Raw genomic sequence first — 19,006 nt, forward strand, 5'->3', positions numbered from 1 at the left:
TAATGGTATCTCGCTAGCCCTTTCTAAGACCGCAAAACATAAATTTTGAGCACCTCCAAAGAACAAGGACTGACTAGACATTGTAATTCATGGTAAAAGAGATCCAGTCATACTCATACTCAATATAAATTAATAACAAAGCATTCAAATGACGGAGGTGCTCTCTAAATGGTGCCTTTTTATAAGAAAAGGATGACTCAACAGTAAAGTAAAATAGATAGACCCTTCGTAGAGGGAAGTATTGATTAGTAGAGGTGCCAGAGCTCGAGCTTTTAAAATAGGGATGAATAAATTTTTTTGGCGGTATGCTTTCATTGTCAACACAACAACTAAGAGGTCTCAATATATTCCATGCTAGATACATTATAGGCGGTTCCCAAACAGAATATTAAAGTTTTTACTCCCCCTCCACCAATCGATCACACTCCACGGCGGGCCGTATCCACGGGTACTGTCCATACAAACAACATTCCTGGAAGAGTTGTGTTTCATTATACTTTGATTAGGCTTTTGAGCATGGAACTCGGCATTCCGATTACCAGCCACTTTCTCGTGAATGATAGTGAATCAACACATATCGTGAGAAGAACCCACCTAGCATGGAAGATACTGACAGCTCCTCGTCACTACATGAGCAATTCGGGCATACAAAACAGAATATTTATTTGAAGGTTTAGAGTATGGCACATGCAAATTTACTTGGGACGACAGGTAAATACCGCATATAGTTAGATATGGTGGATTCATTTCGAACAACTTTGGGTTTATGGAAATAGATGCACAAGCAGTATTCCCTCTTAGTACAATGGAGGCTACCAAGAGACTGGGAAGCGACCAACTAGAGAGCGACAACAGTCATGAACATGCTTTGAGATTCACCAACATTGAATGCAAGAATGAGTAGGATATAAATCACCATGAATATAAACATCATGGAGGCTATGTTGGTTTTGCTTTCAACTACATGCGTGAACATGTGCCAAGGCAAGCCACTCGACTCATTCGGAGGAGGATACTGATACGTATCCAACGTATCTATAATTTTTGATCGTTCCATGCTATTATATTATCAACTTTGGATGTTTTATATGCATGAATATGCTATTTCATATTATTTTTGGGACTAACCTATTGACCTAGAGCACAGTGCCAGTTCCTGTTTTCTCCTTGTTTTTGACCATTTTCAGATAGGAATATCAAACAGAGTCCAAATGGAATAAAACTTCCGCCGTGATTTTTTATGGAAAATATCAAAAATACCAGAAGAAAAATATACCAGAGGGGAGTCCCGAGGAAGCCACGAGCCAGGGAGGCGTGCCCACCCCCTGGGTCCGCCTGGGGGGCTCGTGACTCCCTCGTGGGTCCCCCTAACTTGTTCTCGATGCAATCTGGTCTTATAAATACCAAAAACTCCAGAAATAAACATAGATCGAGAGTTCCGCCGCCGCAAGCCTATGTAGCCACCAAAAACCAATCGGGAGCCCGTTCTGGCACCCTGCCGGAGGGGGAATCCATCTCCGGTAGCCATCTTCATCATCCGGGTGATCTCCATGACAAGGAGGGAGTAGTTCACCCTCGGGGCTGAGGGTATGTACCGGTAACTATGTGTTTGATCTCTCTCTCGTGTTCTTGAGATGTCTTGATCTCGATGTACCGCGGGCTTTGCTACATAGTTGGATCTTATGATGTTCTTCCCCCTCTCCCTTCTTGTAATGAATTGAGTTTTCCCTTTGGAGTTATCTTATCGGATTGAGTCTTTAAGAACACTTGATGTATGTCTTGCACGTGTCTATCTGTGGTGACAATGGGATATTCATGTGAGTACTTGATGTATGTTTTGGTGATCAACTTGCGGGTTTCTTGACATCGGGAACCTATGCATATGGGTTGGCACACGTTTTGACTCTCCAGTAGAAACTTTGGGGCACTCTTTGAAGTTCTATGTGTTGGTTGAATAGATGATTCTGAGACTGTGTGATGCATATCGTATAATCATGCCCACGGATACTTGAGGTGACAATGGAGTAACTAGTTGACATTAGGGTCTTGGTTGATGTGTGTCTTTAGGTGTTATTCTAGTACGAACTCTAGGATAGATTGAACAGAAAGAATAGCCTCGTGTTATTTTACTACGGACTCTTGAATAGATCGATCAGGAAGAATAACTTTGTGGTGGTTTCGTACCCTACAATAATCTCTTCGTTTGTTCTCCGCTATTAGTTACTTTGGAGTGACTCTTTGTTGCATGTTGAGGGGCTCTTATATGATCCAATTATGTTATCATTGTTGAGAGAACTTCACTAGTGAAAGTATCAACCCTAGGCCTTGTTTCCACGCATTGCAATACCGTTCATGCTCACTTTTATTATTAATTACCTTGCTGTTTTTATATTTTCAGATTACAAAAACTTATATCTATTATCCATATTGCACTTGTATCACCATCTCTTCGCCGAACTAGTGCACCTATACAACTTAACATTGTATTGGGTGTGTTGGGGACACAAGACAGTCTTTGTTATTTGGTTGCAGAGTTGCTTGAGAGAGACCATGTTCATCCTACGCCTCCCGCGGATTGAAAAACCTTAGGTCACCCACTTGAGGGAAAATTGCTACTGTCCTACAAACTTCTGCACTTGGAGGCCCAACAACATCTACAAGGAGAAGGTTGCGTAGTAGACATCAAGCTCTTTTCTAGCGCCGTTGCGGGGGAGGTTAACGCTTGAAGGTACATCTTTAGAGCTTGCAATCAAATATTTTAGTTTCTTGTTTTATCACTAGTTTATTTTATTTAAATAAAAATACAAAAAATTGAATTAAGGTTGCCTCATATGCTTCATCTTTTTATTGTCTTTCGTGAAAATGATGGAAAAGAAAATTGTGCTCAAGTTCTAGAAGAAGAATTAGTAGGATGCTTGGCATAAAATATGTGAAGGATGAGCATGATTTCAATGTTGTTAGTATGAATACTTTGAATATCCATGATTCTAATTGTGATTGCACTATTTATGATGAAAATATTTCATATAAGCATGTTGATTTATGTGGAATACATAGAGTTTGCAAATATATACCAAAAAGAGAAGATAGATTTTGTAAGACGCATAAGTATTTAGAAACTAAGTTGTTACATGTGAGGCTAGATGATTGTGCTGAAATATTTAATATTGATAGCCGTCCTTGTGAACTTTGCAATGAACATGGTCATTTAAATCTCCAATGCAAAAAAATTCATGACCAAATCGTGTCCAAAAATTGTGATGACTTGATTTCCCTTGCGTATCATAATGAACTTAGTTTGCTTCTGAGATATGAAGAAATGAAACGTATAACTAAGAGCCTCCCAGATTGGGCTGTCATGAAAATGCTTGATTATGATCTAGAAGAAATTTATTTATATTGTGCGGTAAATTGCATTGAGAATCCTTATATTGCCAATTACTTAAAGGAAAGAAAACAAATGGAAGATAAAGATAATACTAATGAAGGGGAAGAGGTTTCCCAGTACCGTCCTATTATTTCTTATGATGAATCAGGTAACGAGGAGGAGCTTTCTATTCAACCAACCTCTCCAAAAAGAAGCTTGGAAAAATTAAGTAAACCTTCACATGATGGGGTAAAGAAGAATAAAAGAAGAAAAGGTAAAGGTAAAAAGGTATCTCTCCCAAATAATGTTGCTCCTACTATTGATATGCCTCATGAGAATGAATCAAAAATAAATGTGGAGGATGATAATAATTGCTATACTATTGGTGCTATTCATACTATTAATGATGAGAGTGATTATGTATATGATATGCGAAACCACAAGCTTGGGGATGCTATGTTTGACGAGAATGACATGTTTGAGAATATATTTGCTACAATTAATGTTTGTCCCAAGCATGAGGATGCTACGTTAAAATAAGATGATCCTTTTAGTCCCCCACTTTGATGATCAAATTTACTATGATTATTGCATACCTCCTATCTATGATGATTATTGTGATGATACTTATGATATGAATAAGAATGATGATAAAACTTTTCACAATTATGAGTATCCTTTTGCTAAACATTGCTCTTTTAATGTGGAAAGTATATGTAGTATTCAAGTCTTTTACGATACTCCCACTACTATCGATGAGAATAAATTTGCTTATGTGGAGAGTAGTAAATTTCTATGCTTGTAGATCATGAAAAGAATGCTTTAGGTGCTGGTTATATTGTTGAATTCATTCATGATGCTACTGAAAATTATTATGGGAGAGGATCATATGCCTCTACATATTGCAATTACATCAAGTTTCCTCTCTATGTGTTGAAAATTTTGAAGTCATGCTTGTTTTGCCTTCCTATGCTAGTTGATTCTTGCTTCAATAAATTGTTTGTTCACAAAATCCCTATGCATAGGAAGTGGGTTAGACTTAAATGTGCTAGTCATATGCTTCATGATGCTTCCATTATGTTTCAATCATTATCTTTTATGTGAGCATCATTGAAATCATCATGCCTAGCTTGAAAGGCATTAAAGAAAAGCGCTTGTTGGGAGACAACCCAATATGTATCCTTACTGTTTTTGTGTGTTAACATGATTAGTATACTGTATTAATCATGTTTTATAGCTTTTAGTTCAATGAAAATGTCCAGGATAGCTTTTACTATGCTTAATTTGCAAGTATAGGAGTTGTTGTTCCAAAACAGAAAGTTTGCTTGTAGTGTAAAAATTCCCTAGAATTTTATGTATGCTGGAATAGCTTGAAATTTGGACACAGTATGCTATTACAAATCCTCTACAGCGTGGAATTGCTTCAGATTTTTTTGGAGTTAATTAAATATGGATCTCGCTGCATTCTTTACATACTGTTCTGTTTAGGCAGATTGCTGTTATGTTTGCATTGTTCGCATATGTTTGCTTGTTTAATGATTCCATTTGAGGATGGGAGTTTTAAATATGCAGAGGAATTTAGTATAAAATGTCAAATAATAATCTTAGTGATTTTCAACAGTAGAGGATGATAAAGTTTTGCATTTATTTATACTAACCTATCTCACGAGTTCTTGTTGAGTTTTGTGTGGATGAAGTTTTTAAGATTTCGGAAACCATCATATGAGAGGAATTAAGGCGACACAAAAGCTCAATCTTGGGTATGCCCAAGGCACACCAATACATATTTCAAGAAGTCTCAAGCACCTAAGCTTGGGGATGCCACGGTTGGCATCCCACCTTTCTTCTTCAACAATTACCGGTCAGTATCGGCTGAACCTAAATTTTTGCTTCTTCACACGATTCGTGCTATCCTTGGAGTGTAAATTTATTTTGTTTGAATAAGGTACTTAAGATCTGAAATGGGAGAGTCTCCACATAGCCAAATAATTATTCAACTACTCATTGAGCTTCACTTATATCTTTTGGAGTAGTTTGCCTTTTGCTCTAGTGCTTCACTTATATCTTTGTAGAGCATTGTGATGATTTTATTTTATAGAAATAGTTGAACTCTCATGCTTCACTTATATTATTTTGAGAGTCTTAAACAACATGGTAATTTGCTTAGTTTATGAATCTAGTCCTAATATTATGGGCATCCAAGAGGGATATAATAAAAACTTTCATATAGAGTGCATCGAATACTATGAGAAGTTTGATTCTTTGCACGTAGTTTTGAGATATAAGGATGGTGATATTAGAGTCATGCTAGTGAGTAATCATGGATTGATAGAAATACTTGTGTTAGAGTTTGTGATTCCTGTAGAATGCACGTATGGTGAACCGTTATGTGATGAAATCGGAGCATGATTTATTTATTGAGTGTCATCCTTTGTGTGGAGGTCGGGATCGCGCGATGGTTAACTCCTACCAACCCTTCCCCTAGGAGCATGCATCTAATACTTTGCTTTGATAGCTAATAAACTTTTGCAATAAGTATGTGAGTTCTTTATGACTAATGTTGAGTCCATGGATTATACGCACTCTCACCCTTCCACCATTGCTAGCCTCTCTAGTACCGCGCAACTTTCGCCGGTGCATACACCCACCATATATCCTTCCTCAAAACAACCACCATACCTACCCATCATGGCATTTCCATAGCCATTCCGAGATATATTTCCACGCAACTTCCACCGTTCCGTTTATTATGACACGCATCATCATTATCATATTGCTTTGCATGATAATGTAGTTGACATAGTATTTGTGGCAAAGCCACCGTTACCTTTCATACATGTCACTCATGAGTCATTGCACATCCCGGTACACTGCCAGAGGCATTCATATAGAGTCATATCTTTCTTCTAAGTATCGAGTTGTAAGTAAATAAAAGTGTGATGATCATCATTATTAGAGCATTGTCCCATGTGAGGAAAGGACGTAAGCTATGATTCCCTCACAAGTTGGGATGAGACTCCGGACTTGAAATAAAAAGAAAATAAAAGAGGCCAAAGAGCCCACGAAAAAAATGAATGAAAAAAATGAAAAAAGAGGCCAAAGAGCCGAAACAAAAAAAAGAGAGAAAAATAGAGAAGGGACAATGCTACTATCCTTTACCACACTTGTGCTTCAAAGTAGCACCATGATCTTCATGATAGAGAGTCCCATATATTGTCACTTTCATATACTAGTGGGAATTTTCGTTATAGAACTTGGCTTGTATATTCCAATGATGGGCATCCTCAATTGCCCTAGGTCTTCGTGAGCAAGCGAGTTGGATGCACACCCACTTAGTTTCTTTATGAGCTTCCATAAACTTATAGCTCTTGTGCATCTCTTGCATGGCAATCCCTACTCACTCATATTGATATCTATTGATGGGCATCTCCATAGCCCGTTGATACGCCTAGTTGATGTGACCATCTCCTCCTTTTTGCCTCACAACCACCACCATATTCTATTCCACCTATAGTGCTATGTCCATGGCACACACTCATCTATTGCATGAGAGTTGAAAAGGTTTGAGAAAGTATTAGTGTGAAAACAATTGCTTGACTAATACCGGGGTTATGCATGATTTAAATATGTTGTGTGGGGAAGAGGGAGCATAGCCAGACTATATGATATTGTAGGGATAACACTCTTTGGCCATGTTGTTTTGAGAAGACATGATTGCTTTCTTAGTATGCTTGAAGTATTATTGTTCTTATGTCAACATTAAACTTTTTGTCTTGAATCATATGGATCTGAATATTCATGCCACAATATATGTTAGGTATGATTCCACATCAAAAATTCTGTTTTTATCATTTACCTACTCGAGGACGAGCATGAATTAAGCTTGGGAATGCTTGATACGTCTCCAACGTATCTATATTTTTTGATCATTCCATGCTATTATATTATCAACTTTGGATGTTTTATATGCATGAATATACTATTTTATATTATTTTTGGGACTAACCTATTGACATGGAGCCCAGTGCCAGTTCCTGTTTTCTCCTTGTTTTTGACCTTTTTCAGATAGGAATATCAAACGGAGTCCAAACGGAATAAAACTTCAGCCGTGATTTTTTATGGAAAATATCAAAAATACCAGAAGAAAAAGATACCAAAGGGGAGTCCCAAAGAAGCCACAAGCCAGGGAGGCGCGCCCACCCCCCTAGGCACGCCTGGGGGCTCATGACTCCCTCGTGTGTCCCCCTGACTTGTTCTCGATATCATCTGGTCTTATAAATAGCAAAAAATCCAGAAAGAAACCTAGATCGGGAGTTCCGCCGCTGCAAGCCTCTGTAGCCACCAAAAACCAATCCAGCTTCATCATCCCGGCGATCTCCATGACGAGGAGGGTGTAGTTCACCCTCGGGGCTAAGGGTATGTACGAGTTGCTATGTGTTTGATCTCTCTCTCTCTCGTGTTCTTGAGATGTCTTGATCTCGATGTACCGCGGGCTTTGCTACTATAGTTGGATTTTATGATGTTCTTCCCCCTCTCCCTTCTTGTAATGAATTGAGTTTTCCCTTTGGAGTTATCTTATCGGATTGAGTCTTTAAAACACTTGATGTATGTCTTGCACGTGTCTATCTGTAGTGACAATGGGATATTCATGTGAGTACTTGATGTATGTTTTGGTGATCAACTTGCGGGTTTCTTGACATCAGGAACCTATGCATATGGGTTGACACACGTTTTGACTCGCCGGTAGAAACTTTGTGGCACTCTTTGAAGTTCTATGTGTTGGTTGAATAGATGATTTTGAGATTGTGTGATGCATATCGTATAATCATGCCCACGGATACTTGAGGTCACAATGGAGTATCTAGGTGACATTAGGGTCTTGGTTGATGTGTGTCTTTAGGTGTTATTCTAGTACGAACTCTAGGATAGATTGAACGGAAAGAATAGCTTCGTATTATTTTACTACAGACTCTTGAATAGATCGATCAGAAAGAATAAGTTTGTGGTGGTTTCGTACCCTACAATAATCTCTTCGTTTGTTCTCCGCTATTAGTTACTTTGGAGTGACTCTTTGGTGCATGTTGAGGGGATGTTATATGATCCAATTATGTTATCATTGTTGAGAGAACTTCACTAGTGAAATTATGAACCCTAGGCCTTGTTTCCAAGCATTGCAATACCGTTCGTGCTCACTTTTATTATTAATTACCTTGCTATTTTTATATTTTCCGATTACAAAACTTGTATCTATTATCCATATTGCACTTGTATCACCATCTCTTCGCCGAACTAGTGCACCTATACAACTTAACATTGTATTGGGTGTGTTGGGGACACAAGAGACTCTTTGTTATTTGGTTACAGGGTTGCTTGAGAGAGACCATCTTCATCCTACGCCTCCCGCGGATTGATAAACCTTAGGTCACCCACTTGAGGGAAAACTGCTACTGTCCTACAAACCACTGCACTTGGAGGCCTAAGAACATCTACAAGGAGAAGGTTGCGTAGTAGACATCAGATACCATTCTATCATACTACATCACAACCATTTTAATATGCATCTTGGCAATCCAGACAAACCATTATCCATTCCTAGCTAATTAAGCATGGCATAAGTAACTATAATCACTAATTGTCATTCCAAACATGTTCAATCCATAATAAGCTGAATCGAGAACGATGAGCTAATCATATTTAAAAAAACAAAATGGGTCGAGTTCGTATCATATTTTCTCCATCTTAGTCACTTCATCATATATCGTCATTATTGCCTTTCACTTGCATGACCAAACGATGTGAATAATAATAATAATAGTGCACGTGCATTGTACTGAGTTGGGATCTGCAAGCATTTACTCAAAGGAGAAGACAAGGTAATATGGGCTCTCTGATAGATAAATAATAATGTATATGAAAGCCACTCAACATGTCATCGTGGTCTTCTCCTTACGACCCAAAGAAGAAAGAAAAACTATTTACATGGGAAAGCTCCCAACAAGCAAAAGAAGAACAAGAAATATTTTTTGGATTTCTTTTAACACTACAACTAAGCAATACTAGAAGGTAAACCTAGAACTAATTTTTTCTCAAGGTTAATGAAACACAGAAGAAGAAAGCAAAAGAAGAAATAAACTACCATGGATTGTGCAATGAAAAAATATTAACACCGACAATTGGGATGAGTGTGTGAACATGAATGTAATGTCGGTGAGAAATACATACTCCACCAAGTTTGGATTTTTGCCTAAGTTGGTCTAGGGCCATGGCCGACCTGGATGATATCCAAAGTCATAGTTGGGGTTGTACTGGGCTGCAGCGGCTACCGCTTGAATGGCTTCAGCATGGAGCCGAGCGGCTTTGGCCTCTCTCTCGTACTCGTTTGCCTCCTCTCTAGTTATAAAGTATCTCCGTTTTCCCTGAAAGTTAAAGAAGGTAGGAGCAGGAAGGGTAATATGGACAGCACCCTGTGTGTCAAAAATTAGTCGGTACAGGAGGGATTGTTCATTTCTCTCAAGAAGCTGGTAACGCACCATAGCCTCATAATCAAGAAAATCAAGTGGTAACTCAATATCATTCTCTCTTATAGGCATCTCAAGATAATTAACTACACGGGTGGCATAAATTCCCCCAAAGAAATCACCATCCTTAGCATTTTTATGTAGCCTCCTAGCAATAATAGCCCCCAAGTTATATCGTCTATCACCCATGACCGCACTCTTAGGAATACTAAGGTCGGGTGCACAAAGGTGGCTATGCTCATGTTTACCATTAGTACATCTACCTATGAAGAGAGCACGATAATGTATGGCAGGAAAGTGAATGCTCCCCAAGGTAGCCTATGTAATATTTCTAGTTTCTCCCATGGTGATGCTAGCCAGAAAATCAATATATTCAGTTTTATGAGGATCACTATGGCTACCCCATTGTGGAATTTTGCATGCACAGTTAAAATCCTCTAGGTACATAGTATAAGATTCATCATAAAGATTAAATAGAATGGAATGTGTAATACGCGTGGATAAAATTCAAGCCTCCGCACGAAGGAATCAGTGAGTTGATAATATTGCTTGCATTGGTCTGAACCAAAATCTTCAAGGCGAGCATTTCGTATGTATGCGTAAAATTCCTCCTTGAATCTAGCATGGACCATGAATGGATCCGACGGCCATTCACAGGGCCGCACTTGAGCTTCCATTGGTGGTTCAAAGTCGGGTTCGTGTATCGCGAGCCTCGGGGTCTTCTTGCTTGAGGAACCACCTTGTATATTTTCCTTAACATTTTTCTATCTCTGAAAATTTTAGTGACTCCAAACAAAGGTGAATAAAGCTCAATCAAAACTTATAGTAACTACTCTCACAAGTTCCTAGAAGCTATTTCATGCATCAAAACTACTTGGGACCGTACATATTTGCAACAAGGTCACCACAGCAGCAAAAATTTGCAACATATAAAGCACTAGAATAAAAACTAATTGGACCATTGTAGGAGTCGTATACCGATGAACAATCCCCTAAAATAGTTTTGCAAATGGAGCTTTCACAAAGAAGATCGAAAATGGCAGCAAGATGAGCTAAAAACGATTTTGAGCAATGGTGGGATTTTTCTGGAGGAAGTCGAAGTGGATGGGTACTGTAATAAGTGGAGGGGGATCATGTGGGACCCAGAAGGCAGGGGGCACCCAGGGGGTGGTCGCGTCTTGCAGGCTTGTGCCCCACTGGTGGATCTCCCCGATGTGTTCTTACTACCAAAAGTTCTTAAATATTCCAAACAAAATCATACTGAATTTTCAGGGCGTTCTGTCGGGACCCCGATCCTAAGCCATAGGAATCCAGCCTGTAACACATCACATCCCTTTGCGGTCTCATGCAAGGTTAACCCCACGGCTGCTGCCTCACCTTAGTCGGGACCGTTTGCGCCTTTTGACTCGTGTATGCAATTGTGTCGCTAGCATTCCAATGTCAAAGAACCCGGCTCGACATGTCTAGTCATAAACCCAAGTGGCAGTACCGTACACGGACATGCATACATGACCCAGCAAAGCAGGTGTCGATCATCAGCGAGTGTAGACGAGTCGTAGCAAGCTACAAGGACTCCATTACACCGCATGACATTTCCCTAAAGGGACAGACACAGTAGCTAAGAAGGACACATGCCGGTCAACCAATGTGTCCGGAGTAGTAGCGAACTACCATGGCTCGGTGGAAACACAAAGGGGCATTTCCCCGTAAGGAGTGCTACTAAGGCATACGACTAGGTGTTCGAACCCCATACATATCAAGTACAACACACGTACGCATGGCATACCCGATATGCATAGATACATCGATGGCATCACAACATAACCATAAACATACAAACTTTATTTAGAAGGCTCGAAAGAGCCTCACACATAATATTACACAGCTAGGGGTCTCACGACCCATCATCACAAGTTATTCAAACAAGTCTCACAAGCCAGCAGAAGATTAAAACTGTCTGAGTACAAACAGATGGGAAGGTAAAAGGCACATGGCCTGACTATCTACAGACCCAACCTAGGGCCAGATCGTAGCTGGAACACCAGCTACTCGTCTTCATCAACGTCTAGATAGAAACCACCATTAGGGTCATTAACATCCTCTGCAACAATTTGTTAAGCAAACGTGAGTACAAAAGTACTCAGCAAGACATTAGAATAAATCTATCTACTCATGCAATGTATCAACAAGGGGTTGTGGGGTTTCATGCAGAAAGCCAGCTTTGACTCTTGGCTAGAGAAATCTACGTTTTAAAATAGTTTTGACAACTTTGTTTTCTCACACACGAGTCCAGTAACTCCACAACAATATGCCATCATGGAATCATTCCCGTCTTCCTACGGAAATGCCATCCATGACACTCACACTTATCTTGATAATTTTATGAGTAGCCATTAAAGTTATCTATGAACCACATATGTCTCCAAGTAGTCCATATCCACGGACGCGGCTATTCGAATAGATCATAACCCTGCAGGGGTGTACTTCTTCACACACGCTCTCGCCACTTATCGCTATGTGCACGTCATGCACCTCGGCAACCTTCAAGCGGAAGCCCAGCGATGGAGTCGGCCACGACCGTTAACCACATTAGTACCTAGTCCAGGTTTATCGCCTATTTGAGGGTAACCCGCATGGAAGTCTGGCCGAGTTTCCCGCCACGACCCCAAACGATGTGCGTAGGGTTTCCTAGCCCACCATCCGGGTGCCACTTGGTACACCGTGCCACTGCCTACCGCATCATAGCCCACCTCTTAGGTCAGCACTATGCACGGCCTCCAACATGACTAGAAACACCAGAAACCACTTGCAACTCCTAGACCGAGTACTAGGCGATTAATAAATCGAGAGGGTCAATTAACGACCCCAACGTGTGATAGTATCTAGTCTTGGAGTAAATACACGAAACTCAGTTCCTAAGGACGGTTCCAATGAAACAACCCGCCATGTACTCCTACATAGCCTTTCACCGGTACCTTTACCAAATCAGGTTCAACACACGACCTTTATTAACAGAACACATTCTCACGATCTTGTTCATCACCCAGATGACAGACCAAACACAACTCTAAGCATAGCATGCATAGCAGGATAAGACACTTCATGGCTCAAGCATCTACCAGTTATGCTAGGTTGCAAGGTTTAGCTAAATACTCTGACAAAGACAGGTCATGCAAAGGAATGGGTTCAACTAACGTGGTAAAAGCATTTGAGTCATTTTGACCTAATGCAATAAATAAGAGCAGGATTGAGAACATGGGATTTATCGGGATGATCAAAATTGTTGCTTGCCTTGTTGCTCAGCAGAGGGGTGATATCCGTCAGTCGGATAATCAGTCGTATCCGGAGGGGCAGGGCCTACCGAATAACAACATCCAATTAATAACAATCATATGCAACAATCATGATGCATGAACATGGCATGAAATGAAGGGTGATATGATTCAATGTGGTTGGTGAAACCTTAGTTTGCATTTGGTTTGAAATCAAAATTAAAATATCATTTGAAATGGCTTATTTATCTTAATCATTTAATTGATTTGACCTGATAATGTTTCATAAATTTGTTTTTCATTCATGAAAGTAGCTCCATTGTGTTCCTTGAATTTTTCTGATCAATTTGCATACATTATTTGTCTGATTTTGAGTTATAATCAAATTTCTATGAATTTTCAAAGTTTGCAATTATTTTGGAATTATTTAAAAACCAGAATTGGATTTATTGCATCAGCATGACATCAGCAGGTCAGCTGGCCGTTGAAAGTCAAACCTAACCAGTGGGACCCACTGGTCAGTGACTGTGGCCAGAAACTTATTAAGTTTAAACTTAATTGGCTATTTAACAGAGCTAGACCCAACAGTCAGTGTGTGATTAGGTTTTAATATAATTTTTATTTTTATTTTAACTAAACCTAATTAGTCTAGCACTGGCCCCACATGTCATTGACTCTGGGAGGTCAGATCCACCGGCGGCGAGGTGGAACTCGTCGGCGATGAGCTCCGGTGACCATAAAGACGGCGGGGAGCTTCGGGTTTCTGTTTCCGGCGACCAAACGCAAGACGGAAAGCACCAGACGATCGGCCGTTCGATCGCAGATCCATTTTTTCTAAGAACAGGGGCTAAGATGGTCGGAGATGACGCCGGCAACGAGCTCAGCGGATGCTAGAGTTCAGGCTAGGACGAGGTCATCGAATCCGAGTACAAAACGTGTGGGGTTGGGCTCCTATAGCATCTACGCGATGCACTGATGTTGTTGGTGGCCTCAGAACAACCAGCCAATCACCGGAGAGCTTCCGGCGACGAGCTCCCGCGGCGGATCTCGTCGGGCTCCGGTGGGATCGGGGCCTAGAGCACGGGATCGAAGGGGAAAATGAGGAGGAAAGCACCCTAGGCTCACAGGGAGTGCAGAGGCATCGAGAGCGGGCTCGGGGACGGTCAGAGGAGGGAGAACGACGACGGCGAGCTCCGGGGATCCGAGGTTGAAGACGATGGCGTCACGGCGTCTCAGGGGTTCTCGGCGTCGAGCAGCTAGCTGGAGAGCTTCACGAGACCACGGCGATCCTTTTGCGCAGCTCAGGTGAGAGAGAGAGAGAGTGGTTGTAGCGACGACGAGCTCGAGAGGGAGAGACCAGGGGGAAGAATGAGGCGAGGAGGAGTTTGGGGACATCTATGGGATGCTTATCCCCTCCTTGCCAGCACGAAGCGGTGGCCAGGCAGGCACGCAGGTGCGTCGCCGCGCCGGAGGGAGTGGCGGCCAGCTCCTGCTACCGACTGGTAGGAGGTGGACGACAGGGCGAGCTGGGCTGGGCCAAGGGTGAGCGACAGGTATGGTTTTTCTATTTTTTTCCATTTCTGTTTTCTTTTAAAGCATTTCTGACTTTGTTTCATTTTATTTTTGGCTCCAAACTATTCCTAAAATAGTTTGAAACATGCTGGGGTGCTATTTGGGATATTTTCAAACACATATATAGTTTTCAACATTTTTGGAAACTTTGGATTATTTGAAATCAATTATATAGTTGATTTCAGTAAGTTTTAAATTTAAAATAAAATTCTAAAAGCATTTTGAAAATATATGTCACCCTTGATATTTTGTTTTCAACATTTATCAGAAATGATGAACTTTTCTAATGGCCATTTTGGGTTCATTAATTTGCCACCAAATTTGAATTGTTTTTGAATATAGAGTTGCTAGGGTTTGCTTTTGTTTTCTTTACTTTGCTTTTGATTTCATTTCATTTACTTGGATGCAATGAAGAAGACATGAGCACAATCTTGCTAAACTCTATTAGGGATTCAGGGATGTGACAACTCACCCCCACTCAAAAGAATCTCGTCCCTTGATTTGGAAGTCGTCGGGAATAGCGCGGGATACTCAAGTCGTAGATGATCCTCTCTTTCCCATGTTGCCTCTTTTTCAGAATGATTGACCATTGAACTTTAAGAAACTTGAGGTTTCGACGTCGAGTGGTACGCTCACCTTGATCAAGAATACGAACGGGGTATTATCGATATGAAAGGTTACCTTGGAGATCAAGCGTTTCATGGTCCACTTCACGGATAGGATCCGAAAAGCAACACCTGAGTTGCGAGACGTGGAAGACATCATTAACCCTGGAAAGATGCAGAGGAAATTCCAATTGGTAGCCAACTTCTCCTCGTTTGGCATGAATGCGGAAATGACCGATGTAACGAGGAGCCAACTTGCCATCGTTACCGAAACGACGGGTACCCTTCAAAGGTGTAACCCGAAGGTAAGCCTTCTCGTCAACTTCAAAGGTCACAGCCTTATGATGACGATCATATTGGCTCTTTTGACGAGACTGGGCTGTTTTCAACTTTTCACGAATAATGCGAACTTGCTCTTCTGCTTCCTGGATCATATCCTGACCAAAGAGTTGCCTCTCTCCGGTTTATGAACAATTAAGAGGTGTTCGACATCTTCGTCCATAGAGAACTTCAAAAGGAGCTTTGCCCAAGCTTGATTGATAACTATTGTTGTAACCGAATTCGGCAAATGGAAGGCACTTCTTCCAATTCATACCAAATGATATAACACAAGCTCGGAGAATATCTTCTAGGATTTCATTCACTCTTTCTACTTGACCACTTGATTGAGGGTGGAAAGCAGTGCTAAAAGATAGGTGAGTCCCCATGGCATTCTGAAAACTTTTCCAGAAGCAAGAAGTAGAAGTACTTCCACGGTCTGAATTAATCTCCAGAGGAACACCATGAAGAGACACTATTTGATAGATGTATAACTTTGCTAGTTGGCTAGCTGTTATACTCTCACGAACTGGAAAAAAATGAGCTACTTTGGAAAGGCGGTCAATGACCACAAAGATAGCATTATTTCCTTTCTTGGTCTTGGGAAATCCAGTGATGAAATCCATACTAATTTTGTCCCATTTCCATTCAGGAATAGCTAAAGGTTGAAGGGTGCCAGAAGGCCTTTGATGTTCTGCCTTAACTCGACGACATACGTCACACTTAGCAACGAACTCAGCAATTTCTCTCTTCATCCTAGTCCACCAAAACCTCTGGCGTAGGTCCTGATACATCTTAGAACTACCAGGATGAATGGTGAGAGGAGAATCATGAGCCTCCTTAAGGATCAACTGCCGCAGACGTTTGCTCTTAGGAACCACTAGACGGTTCTGAAAGAACACGACACCTTGCTCATTGATAGAGAAATCCTTAGAGTCTCCGCTAGCAATATTCTCCTTGATCTGGGATATACCCTTATCATATGTCTGCACAGCTATGATTTGATCCCCAAGAGTAGGTTTCTCCACCAGGTTAGAAAGGAATCCTTGAGGAACAATGTGTTGGTTTAACTTCCGAAATTCCTCATAGAGATGTGGTTGACCTCGTTGTAACATCAGATTGTTACAATAAGACTTACAACTTAGTGCATCAGCCATAACATTGGCCTTCCCCGGGGTGTAAGTTATCCCTAAGTCGTAATCTGTGATCAACTCAACCTACCGTCTTTGCCACAGATTCAAATCCTGCTGGGTGAAGATATATTTCAGACTTTGGTGATCAGTGAATATTTTGCAACGGTTACCAAGAAGGTAACGTCGCCAGGTTTGAAGTGCATGGACTACAGCTGCAAGCTCAAGATCATGTGTGGGATAATTATCCTCATGTGGACGCAACTGTCGAGATGCGTATGCAATCACATGACGATCCTGCATGAGAATGCAACCTAATCCTTGTCGCGAGGCGTCGCAATTGATAACAAAGTCCTAAGAAAAATCTGGTGGTAGCAACACATGTGCGAAAGTCACGCGTCTTTTCAGTTCCTGAAAACTATGCTCACACTGTGGTGTCGACTCGAACTTTTTATCTTTCTTGAGGAGTTCAGTTAGAGGCTTTGCAACCTTGGAGAAATTCTCGACAAAGCAGCGACAATAGCTCGCTAGACCAAGAAAACTCCTAACTTGCTTAACCGATTCAGGTTGACTCCAATCAAGGACGGCTTGAACTCTCTCGGGATTGACAGCAATACCCTTACCAGAGATTACGTGGCCTAGATAGGTCACTTCTGGTAACCAAAATTCACATTTTGAAAACATGTCATAAAGGCGATGCTCTCGAAGTTTCATCAATACCAGCCTTAGATGCTCGGCATGTTCTTGTTCGTCCTGCGAGTAGATGAGAATATCATCAAGTTATACCACGACGAATTTATCCAAAAACTCCATGAAGATTGAATTCATCAAGCGAGAGAAAGTGACTGGGGCATTGGTTAAACCGAAGGACATGACGGTGTACTTGTATTGGCATAACGAGTAACAAAAGCCCATTTTGCAATGTCCCCGTTCTTGATCTTGATTTGATGGTAACCCAACCTCAAATCCATTTTGGAGAAGACTGAGGATCCAGCAAGCTGATCATACAGATCGTTGATCCTAGGGAGCGGATACTTGTTCTTAATGGTGACCAGGTTAACTGGTCGATAACCTACAACCATCCGATCCGCTCCATCTTTCTTCTTGCTAAAGAATACGGGACAAGCCCAAGGAGAAGAGCTAGGACGAATGAAACCTTTATTCAAGTCCGCATCTAGTTGCTTATTAAGTTCGGCTAGCTCCAGGGGTGCCATCTTATAAGGTCTTCTGGCTATTGGAACAGTTCCCTGAACAAGGTCTATCACAAACTCTACATCCCTCTCAGGTGGAATTCCTGGCAGTTCTTCTGGAAAAACATCCGGGAAGTTGCAGACTATCGGAATGTCTTCAAGTTCTGGAAGAGGATTTGCATTGAGGGAATAGAGTTGGCATTTGGCAACTGGAGTAGAGACATTAACTATCTCACCCGAGGGATGGGTAAGATGAACATTTCTAGAATGAGTATCAATCTTGGAATAGTGGGCTGACATCCAGTCCATACCCAAGATGATATTGATATCCGAAGATTTCAGGGCTATCAAAGATGCTAGAAAAACTAGCCTTTCTACTAGGATTTCATTATCATAGGTTATCCTGGAGGTTTGCCACTTGCTACCACGGGTTTGGACAACCAATGGGATTGGCATATCACAAAAGGACATGTTATGCAACTCTGCATAACTTTCAGAAATGAAAGAATGAGATGACCCAGTGTCAAAAAGGACAGACACTGGGTGATGATTAACAAGGAGCATACCCAATATGACGTCGGTATCTTCTGCTGAATCATAGTTCATGCGGCCACGTGCAGGAGTTGGCTTCACATAGTAAGCTTCGCCCGACTTGCCTTGCCTAACGGACTTTCCAGGTTGCTTGGCACCTATATTCTGGGGACACTCTCGTGACTAGTGTCCTGGTTCTCCGCACTTATAACAGATCACCTGATTGGCACGTGGTGCAGCAATGCTAGCTGGACCACCATAGGTCTTTGCTGGAGGGTTGGTCTGATTCGCCTGAGGCGCCACATAGGATGGCCTCGGGGTACATCTTGGCGGAAGAGAACTATTTGGAACCCACAGCCTGCATTTTGGAAACACGGAACTAGATGAGGAGCCGGAGTCACGGGAGTGCTTCTTCATGGCTTCATAGTCGGTATGACCAGTCTCGGCAGTGATCGCCTTGTTGACAAGAGCTTGAAAGCTTGTACATTCGTGGAGGCGCAGGT

This window comes from Hordeum vulgare, chromosome 4H (genome assembly GCF_904849725.1).
Source record: "Hordeum vulgare subsp. vulgare chromosome 4H, MorexV3_pseudomolecules_assembly, whole genome shotgun sequence".
In the NCBI taxonomy this organism is placed as follows: Eukaryota; Viridiplantae; Streptophyta; class Magnoliopsida; order Poales; family Poaceae; genus Hordeum; species Hordeum vulgare.